Source organism: Pipra filicauda, unplaced genomic scaffold (assembly GCF_003945595.2).
Source record: "Pipra filicauda isolate LSUMZ 115617 unplaced genomic scaffold, ASM394559v2 scaffold362_size804934_pilon, whole genome shotgun sequence".
In the NCBI taxonomy this organism is placed as follows: domain Eukaryota; kingdom Metazoa; phylum Chordata; class Aves; order Passeriformes; family Pipridae; genus Pipra; species Pipra filicauda.
Window position 1 is genome coordinate 77,239 of NW_024104490.1, and position 21,155 is coordinate 98,393.

The 21,155-nt window shown below is 38.3% G+C and overlaps 1 protein-coding gene across 1 annotated transcript in view; it reads right to left on the reverse strand.

Moving 5' to 3' along the window:
• BNC2 (basonuclin 2) overlaps window positions 1–21,155 on the reverse strand; it is a 329,648-nt gene that overhangs the window by 64,531 nt on the left and 243,962 nt on the right. The gene's annotated exons all lie outside the window — the stretch shown is intronic.

Here is a 21,155-nt window from a genome sequence, read left to right on the forward strand (position 1 = left end):
CCTGAGCCATGTTGATATCGGAATCTTTTCAAGATACAGCAAAATCCCTTTAGTAGTCAATAAATGACATATGCACAAGTTTGTAACATTTGTATTGATAATATATTATATATAATTTGTATAGCGCAGAACTACATATATGATTTATATTAGAATTTGCAAATGACTAGTTTATTAATGCATTTTGCATTTTGCCATTGCCATGGTATATCTACGTATGTACCAACACAATATTGTGTTTATAAATATTTAAGTGCCATTACTAATCAATTAAACTGGTCAGTCTATGTGCCAATAACATGTTATACAGGCCACAAAATACATTCAGAGAGAGAATCTTATTAGTTTCTGGGGTTTTACCTAGAAAGGGAGTTCAGTAGTTTCAAATTGAGCTCTCTAGAAAGGGATGTACCAGAAGATTCAATTATGAAGCATAAAAGGAAATTTTCCAACAGTCTATGAATAAGAAAGCCCTTTTTGTTTCTCTCAACACTTCTTTAGATAATGGCAAAGGTGATATGCAAGTCCAATTGCATTTCTGATTAACATTTCTGTGCCAGATTATGTGTTTAGAAAAGGCATCTCTGGAAAACAAAACTTTGCATAGTTTGAAGAATGCAACCTCCAACATGATATTAAAAAAAATTCTCATCCTACTGAGTAAAGTAGGAAAAATTGAAGGGGAATTCAGTCTTTGCTGCTTAAGTCACATTTCACAGAAAGAAACTTGCTATTGAATTTCACGTCAAGAAAACTGCCAAAGATAAGCTGCAGAGATGAAGATTCTCGTGTCTTCGAACTACACCAGAAACAGACGTTTTTGGAGATAAACTGTTATGCCACTTATGGTTACAAATGCAAAACTGTAAATGCTTTGGTTAATGTGGGATGCATGAACTTGGTAAAGAAGACTGGAATTAACTGCTACTGTAACATACATCAACATATTTTCAAGAAAATCATCTGACTTTCCATCTTTTTCTGTTTTGCTGAACATTTGCTCATTTCCAAACAGAAAAGGAGACACTGAAGCACCATAAAATGTTACAAATTTACCTGAACTGAAGTTGTCCTAGAAATCTCATATGATGTACACTATAAAGAATCTCATTCAAATCATGGCTAATTCATCAAGTAAAGCATCCCAGTTTTGTGGAGTTTACTTTTTATACCTACAGCATTCACAGTGTTTCACATTTGATAACTTAAAAAATAAAAGGAGTAATTTTACAGTTTTAAAAGTCTTGGCCATTACCTCATAATTCTCACCATGGGTGAAATATGCTGGTGTTAAAAAACAAACATTCTATTGCCAGTTGTGTTCTTGAAAAGCAAGCAACTTTATGCAACACATGTCAGTGATTTTCCAGCAACAGTTTGACAGTGCACGGGCCCTGTAGTTGAAATTTTTTCCTCTAAGCTTTGTTTATAGTAGAAGTAAATAATCCAAACAAAGAGCATTCCACTATGCAGGCTGATGGCTTTGTGATAAGGCAGAGGCTGGCACGAATGACAGAACCAGCAGTCTATTGAAGTAAAAACCGGTACTCTGATAAGTAAAACTGTCTACTGATTTATAGACCTTAAGTTGGCTTTTTAACCCTTGAATCAGGAAGATTTGCACCTTACAAAGCCCTGTGAAGAAAGGTATGTAAAAGAAAAAAAAGAAAAACCTTAAAAGAATTTTTTGAAGAAAAAATGTAGTAGCTAAGATTACTTTTATTAGTGGTTACTTTTATCCCCAGGAAATCACCTTGAAGCTGAATTTTAAATATACTACCTTTAAGAACGTTTCCTAGTGATCAATTATTGTATTAGACACAGAACTTCTAAAAGAACATTTGAAAAATAAAACCATTTAAGATCAATCCTTTCTTTATGCACACAAATAAATGGGCTTGACAAAATAATGAATACTTATCTTGCAAAATTTAGAGATGATGTCAGATACAACATGATACATGGCCTTTGGCGTTCGTATATCTTCAGTATGTAAATCCTGAGAGACTCTGGTCCTCAGGCAGATTGAAAAGATTTTCAGTTCTTCCATACAGTACATTCAGGAGTCAATTCACTGGTTAATATTTAATAGCAAACAACCCTGAGAACTGCTGCAACCCTTTTCCAAAGAGCTTCTAAACGCAGGAGACAGTTATGTATTTGCATATATGAATAATCACTTAATAAACAATGTTATATGATTTTCAGTTCCCCCCCCAGCATTCAATATATACCTGAGTAGACTCTTGCTCACAGAACTCATGTGACTTCTTGACCAGTGGACCTGTATAGTTAAACACGCTTTTCACAGTCCCGTTACAGTCTTAGTCTGTGAAACTGGTATTTGCCAATTCTTTTGCCAGTCTAACTAACTGTCTTATTAGCCGACAGATAGACCTCTGTACTGGTAGATGAGAGGTAGCTTTTACATTCGTAAATTGGTATTTATGGACCATGTTTGAAAGGGAAAAAAAAGACATGGAAGGACAGTTAATAAACAGTGCCACAGCATCAATGTTACATTCCAGAAATGGAACTATGAATTTTCAGGCCATCAAACTCCAGCAAGACAAAAACCCACACAACTTAAGTTCTTCAATTACAGCATCCTAGTTCCCAAATGCAAATATGCTCATACATAGACTAAGTACAATCTCAATTAAATCCATCTCTAGGTCTATGAAAATTTCAAGACATCTCAGAAAACATTCCATATTATTCAATCTGTGCAAATTAAGCATCTTTCCAGTGAGATCAGACACCAAGACTAGAAATCATCCCAAAACCCTATAACTCCTACAAGACTTGTTGCACAGTTCAACATCATACTACACCTATGCCTAACAGTTTCTTCTGTAATGCCTGAGTCACACTAGAAAGTGTCCTGGGCACCAAGAGAGGATTGGTATCTCTTTCTGCAGACTTCACATAATGTTTGAGAATGTCATAGGCTCCACTTGAGAAATATTTCCTTCCTAAATAGGACTTTACAGGAGAGGAAGAAATCCTGGCATGTGCTTCCTTCTCATTTCCTACAAGCCTGTGCTAGACTGTCAAAACCCTGCAATGTTAATCCATGTCTGGCCAGGAATAGGAAGCTGCTGTGTTGGCCTCAGAGGCACCGTATATTGCCTATAGTTCACTAATAGGTTCAGGAGCTTTTTATTCATAGAATTTTAAATACAAATCTTTCATATTTTAGAATACTATTTTAATGACCATTAATATTTAAACTACTAAAAACACCTTTACCAATATTTTGACCAACTAAAATGATTTGATCTGGAGAATGTCCAAATTTTCCATTATAAAACCTCAGCACCTGAAAATGCCACCTTCTTTTTAAAGCCTGTTTCTGTCAGCCATCTGAGTATCTGCATAGGGCAGTTAATCATTGAAATGTAATATATTAACCCTACCTATAAAACTCCTTTTTTTTGTGAGAAGAAGACTTCTTTCAGTTTTGGATAATTTTGTTGAAAGAATAGGAACCAAATGTATTCTTTGCAAAATGATCTGTCCTCTTCAAGATATGTAACTTTGACTAGGTATCGCATGGAAGATCAGAAGTCAGCAAGGCCAAGTTAGGCCTTATGATTTCTCAGTTCTTCATAATCCAGTATGGCCTTTAATAAGTCAATACAACCAAAGCCCATGAATTTATTACAGTCCATGAAGCTAGATGTTATGTAAGGTTCTACTAAATACTTTAATTTTACATAAGCATGAAATAGTTCTTTCACTAGCACAGGATGATTAAGATGTAAGACAGTAAACTTAAAACAATGCAAGACAAGCTATTATATCATTAAGAAGTTATCTTCTGTGGATTTATAAGGCCAACTATTAAACACAGAACCTAACTGCAAAGCCTTTATGAAACTAACTTTTGATGTATGAAAAATTATAAACCAGGATTTCTTCATCAAGCTGATGTGCTGCTCCAAAAAATCAGTGCAAAATATTTTTAATAGGAAGAATTTTCTTGGCTTCTAAGCTTTGGTACCTCAAACCTATTACGTTCAGCTTCTATTACACCCTCAAAACCCAGAAATGCTATTAGATAGCCAAAGACCGCATATAATTTGAGGTGTACCAATTTAATTTGAGTGAAGAACAAAGGAACAAAAATAACATCTGATGAATTTGCTACTATATAAATCATTATTTTAGTAACATCTTATTTTGCTCTGAGATACCAAAAATAAAGGCATTAAAGTCTGCTATGATAGGACAGAGTTTCACATAAACAGAAATATTGCTGTTTAGTTCTGCACTGAGAAAGAAACTTCTTTCCATCTCTCTTTAAGTAAAAAATTAATGGAGACCTGAAAGGAACCATAACCTGTCAATTTCTTAGAGTGATTGTAATAAAGTACTCCTGCAACAGTGACCTAAAAAAAATATATATATAAAAAAAGGGCTAAAGAGAGAAAATAGCAAAAAACCAGCAGCAGCAACCTGATGTAAAGTAAGTAAAAGGACTGTTTGTGCCCAGTGGTATGGAAGAAATTGTTCCGGAACAGTTCATCCATGTGAAAGTCCAAGTCATATAAGGCTGCAAAGGTCAGTGAGACCTCTGGTGATCAACTCAGTAAGTACCTGCCACACATGCTAGGTTGACTTGAAATAAAACTAAGGTAGACACTATAAATCCTATAATTTATAGGAAGAAACATAGCATGGAACACTCAGCTTGTTTTGTCATAATACCTCTAACCACACTGATCTCATAGTGCTCTCCTAAACTCTTCAACAACTTCCAAAGTAAATAGTTCTCAGAGACTTATAACATCGTGAAATAAAAAATGCTAGCTCTGACCCTCAACTGATACAAGGAGTAATAGCTACGACTTTGAAAGTGATCATATTAAAGATCTTGAAAACTTCCTGATACAAACACCTATTTCATTTTGCTTGCCTTTAACCATTTCGAGCATCTGGCCTGTGCTAAGTGTCAGTTTCAGGCTGATTAGTAATAACTACTTCAGTAGTTGAAGCAGCAGCAGAAGGTTCAGTATCAATAGTTTATTTATTTCTGACTACTGACTGAACATCCTATAAGAACTTCGCCAGGATGTTCCTTGTGGCACCTGTGAAAATTAGCTCAAGTGTCATCAAGCCAGGACATAAACCTGTTTGCATACAATTTGCAGCAACATGTTAGAATTTCAGAGCTACATTCCCTAAAGCTTCAGTCTGAATTGAAGATGCAACAGCCTGATGTGGCTGGGGTTGAAGGGACAGTTCTTTGAAAATGTTCCTATTACAGCCAGGAGGAGAACTGATGACTGCAAGAGAAAAGAGATTCTGGTAAATACAGAGATCAAGAGTCAGACTAACATCTCTGTCAGGGAGAAAATAAGACTGGAAAACTGAATTAATGGTGGGAATGGTGAATTCAGTTGAAGATTCAGTGTGTGGCTTGCACTATGAACAAGACAGAGAACATGCCAGAGACGGGAGAGAGACAAAGCTCAAATGGTACTGTAGTGGTTTAGACCTTGTTTTTCCCCAGAGGCTAAGAGAAGTGGTAGACCCCAAGGGGTGGAAACCCCTGGAAGTTTTGAAATTCTGCCCAATGGACGCTCCTGCAGAAATGTAAACATATCACAACCAGACCGGAAGAGATGAGTTGTAGTTTGGTTGTTGTAGGAGAGGTGGCCATGTTGTAGAGCCACGAGGAAGGGGCTCTGAGCCCCTTGGGCCCTCTGGGGCCCTCCCAGCCCCTGGCTGGGGGCTGCAGGGACCTGGAACAGCATAAAGCTGGGCTAGGTGCCTGTAGTTATGCCGGGAGATGTTTTCTCCATGGGCACAGAGCAGCAGCCGACACTGACCAGAGAAACGGTGGCAGAGAGCCAGAGATAAGGACCTGAACTGGAGGAGCAGCAGAAGCAACATGCAGCACTGCAGAGGAGACTCCTGGAAGGAGAGCCGAGGAAAGGAGAGCCAGCAGCTGAGAGCTACAGAGTTCTTGGGGGTAAGACTGATATCAGCCCCCCAAAACTCCCTTGAGACCCCTCTTGGAGAAGAGGGACATGGACTCCTATTTCGGAGAGCAGTTTTGGACACGCAGCACCGGAGAAAGAGGAGCCGAGAAGCTCAGAGCGTCCTGGAGCTGGACCGGGACAGCCAGATGGAATGCGGGGGGAGTTGACCTTGGCTCCCCCCTCGCACTGCTGCCACGGTGGCAGCCTGAGAGACAGGACACAGAGGCCCTGCAAGAGATATCAGACCATCACGAAGACTCCCCTGTGTCTTCGTGATATGACGTGGTGAAACGACCTTGTCTGGGGTTACGAAGCCCACGGAAGACCCCTCGGTTGTGAGGCGATGGGGCCGAGAGAGAGGCTTGGATACCTCCCTCGTGGATGCTGGCAGAAAAGCCAGCCACAGCTGCTGCATGCATGAGAAGTAGAAACCTGCTGCCTTAGAAGATGCTGTTGCTTAAGGACTGGAAGGGATCTGTCCTTCTTTCCCTCCTGGTCTTTTATTTGGAGGGGAGAAGAGATCTGATCCATTGTAAATACATATGTCATGGTAGAGATAGTTTGTGATCGTGTGTATAATGTGATATGGTATTTATTTGTACAGTCATTGTAATATATATTCCCTTTCCCCCACTTTGAGTCTGGTGTGTTTTGTCTGGAGAAACCCATCTCACATTAGGTTGAGATGTGGGAGGGGGAATGGAGCTAGGGAATTGGATTTTGGGACTGTCTCAAACCATGACAGGTACAAAACAGCATTGTGGCTCCGAAGATTCCTGCTATACAAATGTATCATGAGGATACAAATTTCTTGTATCTTCCTTTAAAAAAGATAGTGTCTTTATTATGGGGTTGATAATCCTGCACAAGCATGCACTCAAGTCATGGCATTTTCCCCCTTGTAAAGCTCTTGGTGCAACTTCAAGCTGTTCCTGCTATGATTGCTCCTTTCTCTGTGATTCAGGTAAATACTTCCTTATGGCTGAGAAATTTTCGGATGAAGTGAAGTATTTAGAGTGGCATTCCTCTTTCCTAGTATCTGCAACATAAAGAACTTGGTGGGCTAGACTCCAGATCATGTCAGTACAGAAAATGTGGCATTTCAAACTATTGTTTTATACATCATGCTGCAGGATAACAGAAATCTCATTACAGAAGGACTGTTTCTTTCTCTTGAGAGGAAAAGAAGTCTATGTGATCAGCCCACGTGGAGGGACTATCACATATACCTCTAGAGTCAGTAGGGACCAAAATATTTCTCTTTTCTAAGATATGTTTTACAATTCTCTTCAGCATCTTACAGACTGGAAATAAACCCACCTATTTACTTTATAAAGAAGTAGGAAAAAGCATTTCATCAGTGTTTTGGAACTACCTATTTGCTACCTATTTCAACGAGCAAAAAAGACCAACAATAAACCAGTACTTATATTCCAGCGTAGGGGTTAGATCATGAAGCAAAGGAATTCCTAGAACAGTCCATTAGAAAGACAAAACAAATATTGAATAGTCACTCTTGGCAAGAAAACAAACAAACAAAAACCCCAAAACCCCAAACAAACAAAATACAAAAAGCATCCTTCGCCACTACCACCACCACCACCATGAGCATTTGCTCTTGGAATCAAGAAACGTATCACAGATGTCATACATATCATATCATCATTGCCCAAGGGCAGGGCATTGAAGCTAACATGCAATCTCAGGTATAGAAATTTCCTGGCTACTGGAAAACAATTTGAATATACTTTATTGTGCTTTGTATGATACTTACATACTAAATAGGCCGCATGTGTACATGTTTTGTATAACTTTTAAGGATGGGTTGCAGGTTTTAGACAAATATGAAGAACAAAAAATGTCAAGTAATAGCCATTAGCAGCCAAAACAAATTTTATTGCCAAGTAACTTCAAAGTATTCCCTGTGGTTCCTTCTCTGGTGTTATTTATGGCATCTCCAATCAGCCTGTATACTACCGAATCAGAAGAACTCAGCGTGTGAAATGTTAACACAAGGGGATACTTGTACGGCATGTTTATGATACTTATGCTGTATTAAACATCCTCTTTTTCAGAAGTCAACATGTGCAGTTTTCCAAATTCTTTCTCTTTGTCTTCTACTTTATTATTCTGGAGAGGCAGATAATTAGAACACTCAAAAGCTAGGTGTTCCATCAGATTTCTAAAAAGGGAAGTTTCTCATCAACCCTTTAAAAAGACAATTGTGTCAGCAAAAAATATAGCCCTTTCCCTGCCACCCAAGTTCCCTTATCTTAAATATTTTACACTATTTCCACTCTATCTGCTTTTTCCTCCTTAAGAAAAACACCTAATCTTCTGGTTTGTTGAATATGGTCACCTCAAATTAAATTACTATGAAATAAATTTATCTGAAAATATTTTCAAGTATAGAAGGAGCCTTAACGATGATTTCAAACTCCTGCTTTCTTAGGCCAGTCATATTTTCATTCTTTCACATGTTTCTACTCTATCAAGTTTAGTCACAAGGATAAGGCAGGACTAAATTCATTTGTTAGGTAAAACACTTTTATTATAAATGAAATAAAGTTAGAAGTCCTGATTTTTCAGCCTTCACTGCAGAGTAATAATTAGTTGAAGCTTCCTCCTAGTCTCTTTGTATTCTACCTCTTACCTTTTCTTAAGTTATCTGGTAATGCTCACCACACTGGTGCTATGTTATTTAATGAGTTCATTATTTAATGTACAAAAATACCCCCAAGAACTTATACCTCCCTCTCCTTTTTTTAGCCAAACTGTCCTCCAATACCTCTTTTCCCCTCTGAACTCTCCTTTTCCAGAAGCAAAAACTTCAGATGAAACTGTGGAAGAGCCACCTTCAAATGTCAAAAAGAATGGTGGTAAAAATAATGCAGGTTTGGGTCCATGGTTCCCTTCAGGCAGAAGAAGATCTTTAATTCTGAAGGGGAAAAGGAATTTCGGCTAACAGGCATCTTTGGGTATATTTAACTCATTTGCAAGGTCTGATGAGGAGTGTTGACCCCAAGTCTAAGTAAAAATGGAATATTTTCACTAATATTTTCCCTCAGTTTTAACAACCGTGTGTATCCTAGTGAAAACTTTTTCTACTGAAAAACAACTAAATTTAGTCTTGCACTCCCAGAATTCTCCATATATATAATAAACTGTGAAAAGAAATAAATATTTGCAGGCTTTTGTGGGAAGGGACTTAAGGTTGCCAGTGCATTGGAGAGGTATAAAACATATCATATAATAATGCCAATTCTAAACCCAATTATCTTCTCCATTTCCCTCCTTTGCCTTCCTTTTCCCTTTTTACTGAATAATTACACTGGACATGCAGTTGACACTCTCGGATTGAACTGAAAAATTAGTTAATCAATACAACCATTTCACTTCTTCAGGTTTGATATGTGGATCACTCTACAGCTCTGCTCCTTACCAAAGGTAATTCCAAACATCCCAAGCAATGCTCCCTTTCAGTGAGAACAGTTGCCAGGACCCTCAGGCTGCTGTTTCTAAATTGTTGCAGAAGTGAATAAGACAAGATAGGAGTAAAGTAAAAGAGCTGTACCCTGTTCACTTATTCTTTTCCTCCTCTTCTGGGAGGAAGGCAGACCAACAAGAACAAACCTCTCTTCTTCAATGTCCTTCTTCACAGAGTAGTATTAGAAAGAAGAACCAAAACAAAAAGATGGTGGTAAAGCAGGAAAAATGGACTACGCAGGTTGATGATTACAGGCAACAATGGAAAAAAATACAGAAAACTTCACTAGAGACTGAAAAGAGCTAAATTAGCGACAAGACAAGATTATAAGAGAGCACAGGATAAGAAGAAAGGCTAACAAGTGCTCTGGTAAGTGGTGGTGGTAAATCAGCTAGGAGATGGTGTCATGACCCTCAGAATCTCAAATTTTTCAGTTTTGTACGCTGGGCTGAAGATCTTACAGAGAACTGCTTGAATCATTAGGTCCAGACTTGGCTAGACTGTGGAAGCCACCTGTAAGTATTTTTAAATAGAGTACCAAGATTTTCAATCTCGAAAACAACATCAATTTTATAATCAAAGCTTTGTTTTCCCAAGTCAAGGTTTCTGTGTTCATTTTTTTAAAAAAAGGAAAAGGGTGAAAAGTGTCAATTCCGGCCACTGCAGGAAACTATTTTCTGAATCGAAGTATGTAACTTTTTTGAGGGTCACTTACCACCATTAGAAGAGACTGAAACAAAAAGTCCTGTGCAAAGACTAACTACCTCACCATGTGGCCAAATAAGTTTGATTCTCATCTTGCAGTGATTAATGGAACTTGATTGATTTCAGGAACTCTTCTCTTTTGCACTGGAACAACTGCTATTGTTCATTTTGAATCAAAACAAAGCCAAGAAATTCTTACACTGAGACGCCTGAGTTGAACTCCTACTATATGCCACAAAGTAATTCAGTTCCTCTGTACTGATTTGGATCTCCATTGCTTCAGCATAAGCTCAGGAATATCAGAAGACAATGAAATGTAAAATCAACTTATAGTTGGAAACAAGACCTTAACTCCCCAGAATTTTTTTAAGCCCTTTTTAAGCAGACTTCTTAAGATCTGCTCCAATGGCACTGGAAAAGATTTAGCAATTTCAGCACAATGCACTGTCTGGATTTTCTGTTACAGTGACATTTGACTGATTTACATTCTTCTTTTGGCTTTTGCTCTAACCAGAACCTTTATTATGTGACCTTTATTCTGGATGGCCTCCAAGGTACTATATACCTTCCACAACACTACCTTGAATACAAGCCAACTGACTTCTGTGCTAATTGCTGGATCTGAAATTTCCTTTCCTCTACAAAGTTCCAATTAAAATCAAAGTATTTATAACTCTTTAGGTACTCTGGATCTAATCTGGGTCTCTAACTTTATTCTGAGGAAGATGTTGCAGCCTGTTTTGGGCTCAGGAAGAGACAGTAAAAATATTCTCTACAAGTGTGTAGTAAGGAAAGCATTAAAACCAAGAATGCATGAAATGGAGTCCTGCTATCAGAAGCAGCTATTTTCAGAATTCTTATGTCAACAGGACCAGTAAACAAGTGTTAATATTTCTAGTGGAAGGACCATCTGTGGGGAATTCAATGTAGTTAGCTGCACAGAGCAAAGAATCAGATCGGAGAAGGAACTGTGTCAACTCTGGCATGTCGGCAGTATGTGGCTGTCAGGAGTGTGAAATGGAGCTGCTTCAAAGCTGAGTAGGCTGTGACCTGAATGCTGCACATCCATGCACTCAGTGCGAGAGGATCAATGACAGCATTTTCTGGGCTCTAGTCATCCCCTCTGCTAATGAAAGCAGTCCTGAAAGGCATAATGCAGGGCCTCTAGGCAGCCTACAGCCTAGCATTAGCTGAGTTTGTTATAAGCTTCGCTGGCGAGTGCACAAAGTACCAAAGACCCACTCCTCTGTTGCCCTATCCCACCAACTCCCCACGGCTGTCTGTTTAGTGTCACTCAGCTGGGATGGATCCTGTTAAAGATCTGATGCTTAGCAAGGACTCAGAGGTGTCTGGAACGCCTGCCTCTAATCATAAAAACCACAGCTGGGAATGATGTGGTTGAGGAAAAAAATCACCTTGATCCAGCAGCACACATTCCCTTTGATGTTTCTGCAGTGAGTTCACTGCCCAGAGAAAAAGGTACTGCTTTAAAAAAAAGTCAGGCTTGACATTCTCAAATCATAACCATATGACTCTCAATTCCAAGCTTAAAAAACCCCACAACCCAATCCCAGGAAAACACAACATTTTGTTCTGAGAAACTCAGGGAAGAAGCATCTGACAAGGATAACATGAAACAGGTTTGGAAGATAATGGCAGTTTGAGAAGAAAACACTTCCAAAAAATTCAGACTGCCACTACCGAAAATGGAAGAAGCCTTCTGCCAAAGATTGCAAACTGTGGTGACCTCAAGCAAGAGACTGTATCTGATTCAAGGGAAAAATGAAACTTTTCAAAGACAACATTGCTTGTGCTCTGCCACTGTTTATAAGTGCCTTATGCCCTCTTGCCTTTCAGGGTGGTCTGGTAAACACAAGAGCTCTTCTGTACTTTTCAGTCCTCTGCCACAAATTTCTGTTAAATATTCAACCCTGTGAGCAAGATTTTAAAATTGTTTTAACCCAGTGAGGTTACGAAGAAAATTACAAATCCAGTGCAAAAAGCATATTATTTATTGTGGTGGTTTTTTTCCAGCTGCCTCTGTGTTTCATATATAGTCACCAAATATCCAAATGACCTATTTATTGTTGTACTCCCTGATTTCTTGATAGAAAAACAACACTATTCTTCTTGCATTGATTTCTTTTTAGACACACAGTGCTATACATACCATCTGCTAAAGTCTGGGAAAATTGTTAGCTTTTGTCCTCTGACACACTCAAACTATTGCTTCCTTATGCTATGCCATGATATACTAACACAGGTGAAGGGCCTCATTTAAACAATCTTAACACAATATACAGTCTAATTTTATTTTCATTATTCACAGCAAGGGAGCACTACAATTAATAATTATTTCCAAGGCTATATGAAGAAAATGGCATACTGGACACATTGATACAGAGACATATCTGCTAGGAACAAAAAGAAAAATTTGGAACTAATTTTGAAAAACATCTTGAAAAATGTATCTTCAGAATTTGCCCCTATTTGCACATTTAAATACCTAGCATTTTTACATGTAAACTGAACAGCTGGCATGGAAACAATTGCAAAGAGCAATTTAGAGGTATTCAAGTGTGTTTTTTTCCTTTCTGGATATTCTTCTAAAATGTCCTTTTTCAGCATTTCATATTAGTCACAAGGTTTATTTTCTTCTCCAGATAAAAAGGACAATTACATCATCTCAGAATCAAAAACAATACTAACAGACATTCCCTAATAAGAAAACTAAAGACAACGGCAGAGTTTCATTATTTTTGGTATTAAAATGCACTATTTGTTTCTGTGGCTCAAACTAATCAAAGCCATCCTGAGACAACTAAAGCAGAGGAGTGTCATACCGTATACAGAAACCAGAGCTTAAGAGTGAGTGTAAATTGAACTACTATGTCATGGCTGGAAAATCAGGGGGCTGTATTCCAAACCTATGTGAGGTTTCTCAGGCTGTTTGTGCTGACTGCCTTTCCTGCAATTCCCTCAAAGGCTGCAGATTCAGATAAGATTCAGATTTATGAGGTTTATATACTGTTCTACAGTGGCACACATGTTTGTATGCGAAGGAGAGGGAGGCTAACTCAGCTGGGTTACGAAACACCAATGATTTACATACCCCTATATGGCAATTTTTCCCTTTTACTGTATGTAAGCAAAATACAATTAAATAATAGCCAAAATCTGTAGCCCTAGTAACACTTAAAAGGATCTTAAAAGGATCTCTTTTATTTCCATGTGAATTGATCTCTTATTTTCAGCCATCAAGAATTAAAATCAGTACCAGAAAACTGTTACTAATGTACTGTCACAAATATGGGTTAATTAATGTAAAAAAAAAATTATTTCTTTAAGTCTTGTGAAGAACTATGGATTTTACTGCAATGGCAGTTGTTTACCTCCATGTATGCAAGTGTTCAGGAGGTGAGAGTCAAGATATGCATCCCATTCTTCAAGGAAAAATCAGACTCATCCATCCAGTCTGTTCCCCTACTGCAGTTTCTTTATGAATAATCCCAGACTTACTGGCAAAGTCTATCATAATTCCTCCTTCTTCCCTTCTTCCCTTCCACTACTCTGGAACATCACAGGATGAAAATTATGAGAATACAGTCTAATCATTAATGCGGTTTTACTGCAAGGAATTTTTTTTTTCCTCTCATATTTTAATATGACAAAATCTGTGTGGAAATGTTACTTATCAGAAACATTCCCCCAGTGAGAAACATAAGAGAATTCTGTAATATATTTCTTCTAGCCTCATTTTACAGATCACATTTAAAAGTGTTTTATTGATTATGTCATCTCACATAATGACTAGAGAAAAAAAGAAAACCAAAAAACACAACACCCTGAAAAAAAGAAGCCAAACACCTTCCTGGTCACAAATGGATGTACTTTAAGGAAGTCTGAAAAATTAGTCCATTATGGTCTTAGTTGGACCAGATATAGAGCACTGTCACCTAAGAGAAGAAAAAAAAAGTTTGGTTCTAGGAGGTGTTTTTCATGCTTATACAGTAATGAAATATACCTGAGATGATGACATGTGAAATACCATATGACTACACCTAAAATGTATGTGGCCTGCACCTGCTGCACTGGACTGCACTGATGTTCAGTTCATCTTACCAGCACCTAACACTGATATATTGCTTTACTGCTGTGTTATAAAATATGGCACATTGCCTCATAAAAGGAAGCTACTTTAATTCATATTCACAAAAAATGTACATCATGATTACTTGTTTTGCTAAATGTCTTAGATTCCATGTAAGTGGTTGGGCCAGTATGGAAAACATCAGACCGCAAAACTCAGGACAAGTTAGCAGTTCAATCAGGAAGTAAATGCTTTAGAGCACCAACAAGGCTGGAGTTCAAGGATGCCTTGAGCCCTTCATTCCTAAACCAGCCCAAAGCTGCCTTTGGACAGCTCACTCTCAACATGACAGAGGAGGTAACACCTCACACCAAATGTCTAGTGACTCCTCCAGACGAATAAGGAACTGACAAGCTACAACAGCATTCTCAGATGAAGAGAGGCTGGCTAGCCAGGATGAGACACACAAATCAAACAGCAGGGATCCAAAAGCTTATGTTTCCTGCACCATTCCCCCTTTAAAGAGTGCAACAAATTCTGTGAAGTTAAAGTCCTAAAGACCTTTCATTTATTTTATTTTTATGTAATGTAAATCTAAACTTGATTTAAAATTCATTGCATAAGTGATTATAAACCATTTAACTTGGGCACAACCATAAATTCCTGACAGTGAAGTCTGATTTGTGCAGATCCTTACTCTGCACAAGAAGCTCTCTGTTTAGTAATCATACCACTTTTCATGTGGAGGAGGAATAGTTTCAGAGGTAGAACAGAAACCATACCACCATAGCACTCCCTCCACAACTTCTTTTTTGTTTCTCTTACTTTTGAAATTAACTGCCTTCAATTGCTTTGTTTCTTTGCTGATTTTGGCAGCCCCACTGGGAACTTAATTTTTGTGCACAGAGAGTCTTCATATCACTTTCCAAAATTTCATTGCCCACGTTCATTCTATGGCTTTTGCAGTACACAATCTCTGCCTGCAGAACGGCCTCACCAAGTGGGTACTGGAGTAGTTTATGCTTTATGAAGTTTTCTCAGGGTTTTGCTTTTTGGGTATTGTGTTTTGTGGTTTTTTTGGTTTTTTGTGGTGGGGGCTTTTTTGTTTGGTTGGTTTGGTTTTTTGTTTGGTTGGTTTTTTGGTTTTGTTTTTGTTGTTGTTGTGTTGTTTTGTTTGGTTGGTTTTTTTGTGGGTTGTTTTTTTTTTTTTGGTGTGGTTTTTTTTTCCCTCAAGAGGTGATTGAAAACAGAGAGAAAAAGCCTGGTTCTCTTTTTTTTTTTTTCTTTTAATACTCTTATTCTGAGAACATGTATGACAATACCTCTTGGAAAATTTCTCCTGTCCAACAACATGCTCAAAGTACTCCTTTGCCAGAGGCATTCACTCATTATATAAATCAAATAAGCATACAAAACCAGACAAAAAGTGACTGGTAATGCCCAGTGAATTTCTGTGCTCAGCTATGATGATTTGGTGCATTGCATGCAGATGTCAGGTATTTTTATAAAGAGCTCCATTGTGCAGGGCCCCACTACTCCTCCATTGCTCCCAGCACTCCCTTAAAAGGGGGGTGGTGGGCAGACAACCATTCCAGCTGGGCTTGGAACCTCGTCTGAGTCAGGAAAACCACAGCTCATAAGCAAAGAGGAAGCATAATGTTCTACAAGGACAAAACATTAGCAAAAATGTCACTCAGCCCCAGTTCCACATGTTGGCTGCCACGGCCTCTTCCTCCTAGCATGCCCGATTGATATAAATTCCATCTGCTCAGCAGCCAAGTGACAGAGAAGAAATACCAGCATCTGGTCTCTATTGCTGTCGGGTTTTTGTTCCATGTTAGACCTTAGCTAGAAACATATGAAGAAATGAAGGTGCTGGCAAGCAACTAAAAGGCTGCACTGGCACAAATGAGACTTTCTGATGCTTTTCACACTTCACTCTGGGTTTTTACAGAGAAATAGGTAGAGGAGACTTGATAAACTGAGTCTGGAGAGCCAACAGGCCTGGAGGTCATTCGGTGTTTCTAACTTTTTTTGAGGGTTTAAAACTGTAAAGCAAAACAATTTTTTGTAACACAACAGAAGGTAATGAAGTCACACAAGAATGTTGCTCTTCAGCTAGTTTTTTTTTTTTCCTCCTTCTCTTAAACATCCACTGGTTTGGACCTGATCCACAAACACTTTATATTCTCCTGAGAAGCAGCCGGAAAGTGCCAAACCACAAACTTTTCTTTTAACCCCACTGCATCCAGCAGAAAGCAAGTGTTTTAAACCAAAGAGAGAGTGCTTTTCAAGAGCAACTCCTGAAGAGGTAGGGGACACTGTGAGTCAATGTGAGTGCGTGTGTGTGTGTACATTCAAAGATTTCTTTGAGGAATGACCCCTCACACCAATAGAGGTGCAAGAAAAAATAAAGGTGTGACAGAGAGGAAAGCAAAAAAGAAAATACATTCTTAATAAACTTGGGGAAAGATAATTTTCTCCTTGCCAAAAACAAATGGAGCCAAAAACTTAGGATGGCATTTTGTACCTAAAGAAATCCAAAACTACACAGAACAGCTGGTGCACAGGTTGTTTACAGTAAGGTAAAATATTTCTAAAGTTTAAAGTGAAATCTAGATATTCCAAATCAATATATAATTTGCTTTTATTAGAATAAAAATAGTCTTCCATTAATTCACAGTGCCTCCAGCCCTTGTTGGTCTCATATGATTCCCTCTGCAATACAACGTTCTCCTCTTTTGTGTGACAGAACAACAAACTGACAGAGAGAAATGAAGCGAGTGAACAGCTATCGGAATGACATTATAACACCAATGAGAGAGAGCGAGAGAGAGAGAGCACGTGTAGGAGAAGAGCTCTCAAGAACACATAAATACATAATAGAGTCCTGGAACACTTAATAATTAATTGTGAGGAAGAAGCCTTTATTTCAACAGAAAGAAGAGCTTCTAACCAGCAACCCCATAAGAGTGGAACAGTCCAGTAAACTGACGCCCAGAAGGTAGTTCCATGCCAATTCCTTCACAAGGTGAAGTTCCCCTTTCATACGTGGCCAGGCTCACCTCAACACACTGTCTGCATTGCATCCTCAAATAAAGTCTGAAATGGTACTTGACTCCTGTGTCCTGCATGCAATGGAACTGCTCCCAGTGCGTTCAACAGGTTTTGCACCTAAACCAATAAGGTCAGCAATCTAGCTTACCTAGTTGGATAATGAGTATTACAAGACCCCCTAATTAGGGTCAAATATTCCACTGCTGGTTCATCTCACTGAAGTGTTACTTTAGGCATCTGAAGTTGCTAACTTAGTGTTCTTCAGTGGAAATTATTATTCAACTTGTAACCCAGATGAAAAGTCTTAAGTACACATATTTTTGTGAAGAATCGGTAGTGCTTATCCATTAACAATGTGCCTTCATACAATCAGTGGTTTAGACTATTACAAAGAGTTTGGAGGGAGTATTTCAACCCCAGGTCTCTTTGCATGGAATGTCTGCCTCTAGGAGTTGCCATTTACTCATCATCCAAGCAAACTCAGCATGGACATTTTCTCCCAGTAGTGCTTTCCTCAGGGCATTCCTGCAGTGCCACTCCTCCAGAAGAATTCTGATTTTCACTGATTTGTTAGAAGGCCAGATTGGAGGAGGCCCTGATTAACCTGTTTGAGTGAAAGCTGTCCCTGCCTATGTCAAGTACTCTTGCAAGAATCTTTACATAAGCAAATAATTCAAGCTCACTATTCAACCCAAAGAGTACTATCTTAATTAATGTAAATATAGTTGTTAAATGATGCAAGTTGCTTTGCCCTAGTTTCTACTCAGGGCAGAAACTGCCTTAATACAACAGCTACAAAAGTAATATAGCAACTAATTATGTATCACTTTGCTTCAGAACACCTCTCCAAAGTACTATCTTTGTTCACGAGATCTGTCTCTTTTTTGCCTTGACCGTAAGGATTTCCTGTTCACAGAGTGCTTACAAGCAGTTTCTTCTATGCAAGAGGATGAGGTAAAAGTAACTTCCCCAGCCAAGGCTACTTAGGAAAGAAAGCCTATTACTCTCAAAGAGATGGGGCAAGTATTCTGTTATGCAGAGTAATGGAGTAAAAATGTAACCTTTTATAACAAGGTGGCAACCAAAGTCACTTTTATCTTCCCTCTCCTTCCCCCAAATAGGTAGTTGATACAGAGTCTCAGTTGTCTTTTTGTTCAGATTTCTAGAGGATGAACATCACTGTGGGTACTACCACAGTAAAAATAAACAGTAGGACACTCTTTATAGCATTAAAATAGATATGTGCCCATAACTGCTATATATAACGGTTCAAACTAACTCCAGGATTAAACTTTCAGTGAAATCAACATGGTTGAGTGAGACTTGACTTAAAACAATTTGTAAGGTATCTCACTGGCCAGAGCATTATACATTATACTTCCCTAAGGCAAGGCTCGGCACACAGTCGGCGATGAGAGGGGACAATTGAGCTGCCTAATGCTGGAACCCATCAGTGCAATTTTCCACAAGCCAGGAATATGAAATAGTGCAGCTGCTGGGATGAGTGAGTAGCTGAAGGAGCTTATGTGAGCTTCAATAGCAGGCCTGAGCAGCGCTCCACTGTGAATGACAAGTGATGGGACAAATCACTGGGGAGCTACCGATGAGTTATTAATGGTGACAGGTACACTACCTGGGAGACAGGTTGAGAGGGAAAAAAGATTATTTATAAGTGAATAGTTAACAGCTGTACCCACTGCTAAGCATTACATGGATGCCACAAACTGTAGAATTCAAATCTTGGGTTATTCAAGCACGAACAACTGTCTGTCACCAAACTGCAATGCATCGGTACAAATTAAGGTGGGAAAGATGAGATGAGGCTGGAACGATGCCTTGCTCAAGTAGGCAATGTCATCACAGAGTGCAGATAAGAGCTAGAGAAGGGCTGAGATAACCATAAGGTGAAATATGGTTCTTAATAATAATGATGAATTTGCAAGAACAGCTTTTTAATTTTTCCTGAGGGCTTCTGGAAGAGAACAGATGCTGAATGTGTCCTGTACTGACATGAATAAATGGGGGGGAAAATATAATAAGCAAAAGAAATGTGTTCGAAAAAGTTTTTTTCCGATTTGAGAAAAAATATATTTTGTGGACATAATTTCTTCTATCTCCAGCCCCTCCCAAGTTTTAAAGCCACATTGTTAAGCTTATAATATAACATTCTTACACCTACAATAATATAGTTACACACTTTTTCCCAAAAGAATGAAACATTGTAGTACTGAGTATATTACATGTGAACCGAACAAAAATCTTTCTTGTCTGTTTCTCTTGTAAAATCCTGCATCAAGAGAAGCAGGAAAAACAAAACAAACCCCAAAACAAGAGCCAACCCTCCCGCCAACCACACACAAACATCGTGTCCCCCCCTCATTTTGGAAATATTTTTGTAATGTGAACATAACCATGAAAGAAACTGGTTTTGAGTCCTTTCCTATTCCACTGCAAAGATATGTCTCTGCAGTAACTGCTTACATAGAAGAAAAACAAACTAAGAATTTGATGGCTTTTTTGTGGTCTTTTAATGCAGTAGAGCAGTTAAATACCTGCAAGACCAGTCAGATGCCAAGACAATAAGCAGGTGCTCCACTGACTTCTAGGCTTCCACAAAGCACAGGTTGGGAATCGTGCACTAGATGTCTGACCAGAGACACTCCAACAAAATGTGTCAAATGGCCAATTTATTAAAAAAAAAAAAGAGAGAGAGAGAAAGGATGAGAAAAAGCATAAAAGCATTACCTAACTAAATGCTTAAGCTTAAAGTTTAGTTTATCTTGAGATATGCTCTCAAACAGATTGCAAAATGGTAGGACAATGGTTAGTCAGCAAGAGCTGGGTTCCTAGAAGATGGAGGGAAAAACTCTATGGTTACTGCCACTCTCAATTCTATGCCACAGGGACACCGTGCTTTTGCATGCTCAGGAGGAGATGTGTGAGCCAGAAAAGGTTCACACTTCAAAAAGCTTCTAAGGCTTTAAATTATAAAGACAGAAACTGATTTAGCATTGTAACTGTTTGCAGGATTTAGTACAAATTTTTCAGTTTAGGCAAAGTGAATATCACTAAAAGGCAAATAGCCTCCTGTGTGTGTATATGCGTGTGTGCATGTTTGGGGTGGATGTGATATTAGTCAAGCTTACTCATTACTTGCTTTCTGATCTTCACAAGATGAAATTATTTCTCCTTGTCTGTTTCATTCCAGTTCTTACAGAAAGCTGCTGCAATTCCTCAGTGTCTGAACTTCTCACACTGTGAATCGGTACTTAAATATATAGTCAAGATGAATAAGACTGTTATATTTTATCTTAAGAATTGGTCATTACAGTATTTTTATTAAAATACTATGCTTCGTAGAAACTGCTTTTCACACAACTTTTAGGTACTAAACAAACACAACATCATTTTCAAAGGTACAGTAAGAGATTCAGAAACTCAGTATAAGTTGGATTTAGCATTAGTAGCCTTCTGAAAATACTGCAGTGATATCCCCAGATATTATTGATTAAGCCCTTCTTTCTCTTCCCTCCTATTTTTAATTTTTTTTTTTAATGCTTAAACAGTGACATGCTAGAAGAGCTTGTCAAAAGGCAAAGGAAATTTAAGTCAAATTTCACAAAGAGTGAAATTTGAAAAGTTAATTCCCTATCCTTAACTATCAAAAAGCATGGCATTTAGAATTAGCAAGGTGAGCTTAGTTTTGATCTCTCCACCTCAACTATACAGTGCCTTACTGCACAAGTTGTTCCATTGGTTACAAGCAGTTTGCCTCTAAATAACCATTTTCTTTCTTATATTTGTAGATGGAAACTGAAATAGCAGT